The sequence below is a fragment of the Cyprinus carpio genome, chromosome A24, assembly GCF_018340385.1.
Source record: "Cyprinus carpio isolate SPL01 chromosome A24, ASM1834038v1, whole genome shotgun sequence".
NCBI lineage: Eukaryota > Metazoa > Chordata > Actinopteri > Cypriniformes > Cyprinidae > Cyprinus > Cyprinus carpio.
In genome coordinates, this window is record NC_056595.1 from 8,699,564 (window position 1) to 8,702,751 (window position 3,188).

The window sequence follows — 3,188 nt, forward strand, 5'->3', positions numbered from 1 at the left end:
TCCGGACTGTTCACGTCAGCGCACAAACTAGTAAATGGAACGTTTCCGGCAGTTTCCGTGTATGTGCTCGGGCGTTTCTGACTTCTGGACACTGTCAGAAATGGACTGTTTTGTGTGCGGGAGTTTTCCAGTCCGCTCACTAATGCGATAAACTCCCAGACACGGACGGAAATGTTTACTCACTCACGAGTAAATCCACATACAACCCTGTGCATGAGAATTAAAGTCTCCGCAAAATCCAAGGTACAAGCAGTAAAATTTCCGTAAACAGACACTCATGTCTCAGTAAACGTCTGTAAATTACTGTACATTTAATGTTTTAAATGCTACGTCCTTCTATACAAAAATGCGTCATATGTGCTAATAAAAACTGTCAACAAAGCCACAAACACAGCAAGGCATCAACAAAACTCAATTTTTATGTTTCAGTTTTGTTTAAAGATCATATCTGTTCATTTAGTACTGCCCTTCAGAAGCTGATTTTTAGAAAAAAATAGTCGTTTTCCCTGATCATCCAATTCAAGTCGTTCACACCCTGTCTCTCTTAATAAATTGTGTCACTTTCTTGAGAATCAATAAATGCATTTACCTTTTGAAATAGTTGTGTATGAGTCCCTCAACTGTCCTCAGTGTAAAAAAAAAAATGATCTGAAATCATACATTCATTGCTGGAAAGGGTTCAAGTATGCAAAAGATGCTGGAAAACCTGAGAAAGTGAAGGATCTGGAGGATTTTTCTGAAGAAAAGCGGCCATTTAAACTGTTCAGGACAAAGGACTCAGGAACCACTATCCCAAATCAAACATGAACCACTATTTATTTTTAAATAAATATTTTTAAATATTTAATCAGCTATAATTCTGACTAGCAGACTAAATGTAATTAAATGATATTTCATTTTAGTGAAATATCAATACCCCATCATCCTCTGCCATGTCCTTTCTATTTATCATGTGGAAACTGTCACCGGTGGTTCAAAAGGTTCATATTTTCACAGTCCTTCAGATGAATGGTTGGGTCTGGGAACAGAGGATCCTGTAAAAATATAATAAAACACACTTTATATAAATACATTGTACAGTTTTCATTGTTTAAACACAAGTTAGAATGATGAAACATAACATGATAGTACAAATGTAATGAAAACAGGTGGTTATTTTGTTAGCTGAACTATACAGCAATTCACAAGGTCACATATGTATATATAATAGACAGAATAAGCATATTTGGCCTGCAGTCATCTGGGAATGGAGGTGAGAAAAGCGGCGATATATAGACTTCCTCTGATGCTAATTGGTTGGATTATCTGAAAATGTTTCTCCTAAACTTTGTTAAAATAAACTTCATTAATAATTTAAAAAAAAAAAAAATTAAAATTAAAAAAAAAAAAAAAAAAAAAAAAAGCTATTCAAAGTGATTTAGTAACTGATTAAAAGATAACTTTAGTAATAGATTGGTATTCAAAAACTGTGTTCAAATTACCTGATTGATGACTGTTCTTTAAAGACCAGCAGTTTTCCAGAAGAATGGCAACATTTGCTATCTGACCTAAAAACATTAAATATATATACACATTAAAACATATACATTAAATCACATCATAATAAAACAAAATACATTGTAGATTTCTAAAAATTAAAACTAGAACACTGACATGAACAAAACGAGTGAAATTTACGCTGCACTTTGAAAATTATGATATATTAACAAATGAAGAAACACCATTTCTCCTCCAAGGCTGTCTCCAGTGAATCAGAAGTCAGCTGCAGTGTTTGTAGCCTCTGAAATCAGGTGAGCAGAATGTGTCTGCAGATTTGTCAATGGGGAATATGTTACCAACTAAAGCATGCTAGCTAAACTAACATTAATTAATTTAAATGTGTATTGTACTAAAAGCTAATTTTTAAAAATGTAACGTTACGTAGCAGTTGCTAACTAAGTTACCAGTTAGCAGTTTATCAAGATATCTAGACTAATTTTACAGCATAAACCCACTCAAATATATCCATTACAACACTTAACATTAAGCTTTGGTAAATAGCTTATTAGGGCCCGAGCACCGATGGTGTGAGGACCCTCTTGTATCTGCTTTGTTTCTTCTTCTTCTTCTTCTTCTTCTTCTTCTCCAAAATGAATCGCATTTTTGAGGACCTAAACATGCTTGAAAAGTCATGAAACTTTGCACACGCGTCAGACCTGGTGAAAATTTATGTCTGATATAGGTTTCAGAAGAGGGTGTGGCAAAAAGGCTCAACAGCGCCACCTATTCTAAAAAAATCAGCAGCCCTCGAGCTGTGTTTCACGTACATGTACGAAAATTGGCACACATATGTAAAGCATCAGTACCTACAAAAAAGATTCTTGGAGCAATATCCAAAACCCAACAGGAAGTCGGTTATTTTTAATTTTATGAGCAAATTTTGCATAATTTTTGTCATTTGCATGCCTTGTATTTTAACGAACTCCTCCTAGAGATTTATTCAGATCAACACCAAATTTGGTATGCCTAATCTAAAGGCCTTTGCGATGTTAAATTGCGAAGATCTTGAGTTTTCGTTGAAGGGCGTGTCCGTGGCGGCCTGACGAATTTTGATGTTTCCAGAACTCAGACATACAATGTCCAATCTGCCACAAACTTCACATGTTTGATAAGACTCCTGACCTGAACAGGTTGATATGCCCCTATTTAGTTATAGTCATAGCGCCACCTACTGGCAACAGGAAGTGACATATTTTTTATGCTGTAACAAACTACTCCGAGAAATTTTATGACATCAATTTTTTTTTTTCAGTCACTCTATTCTAAAGGCCTGTGCGATGTTAAATTGAGAAGATCTTGAGTTTCGTTAAAGGGCGTGTCCATGGCGCCGTCACAAATTCGATGTCTCGCCATGCAAATAAAAGTTATTGTAACTCACGCATAAAATGTCTTATCTTGCCCAAACTTCACATGTTTGATAAGAGTCCTGGCCTGAACACATCTGAAGGCCAATATTCAATTGGGTGTGGCAAAATGGCTCAATAGCACCACTTATACACGTTTAACGGAGTGCGCCTCGAGCTACGTGTCACGTACATGTACAAAAATTGGTACACACATGTAACACACCAATACCTACAAAAAAGTCTCTTGGTACAACATTCGAATCCCAACAGGAAGTGAGCTATTATTTTTAATTTTCTCCGCAA

At 35.6% G+C, this 3,188-nt stretch overlaps 1 long non-coding RNA gene across 1 annotated transcript; it reads right to left on the reverse strand.

Annotated features, from left to right (window-relative positions):
- Nucleotides 1–840: 840 nt before the first annotated feature.
- On the reverse strand, nt 841–1,781 carry LOC122135498. The gene is made up of 3 exons (XR_006153542.1): nt 1,722–1,781; nt 1,482–1,547; nt 841–1,034 (listed from the first exon to the last, which is right to left on the reverse strand). It is a non-coding gene; the product is annotated as an uncharacterized LOC122135498 (long non-coding RNA).
- Nucleotides 1,782–3,188: the final 1,407 nt, after the last annotated feature.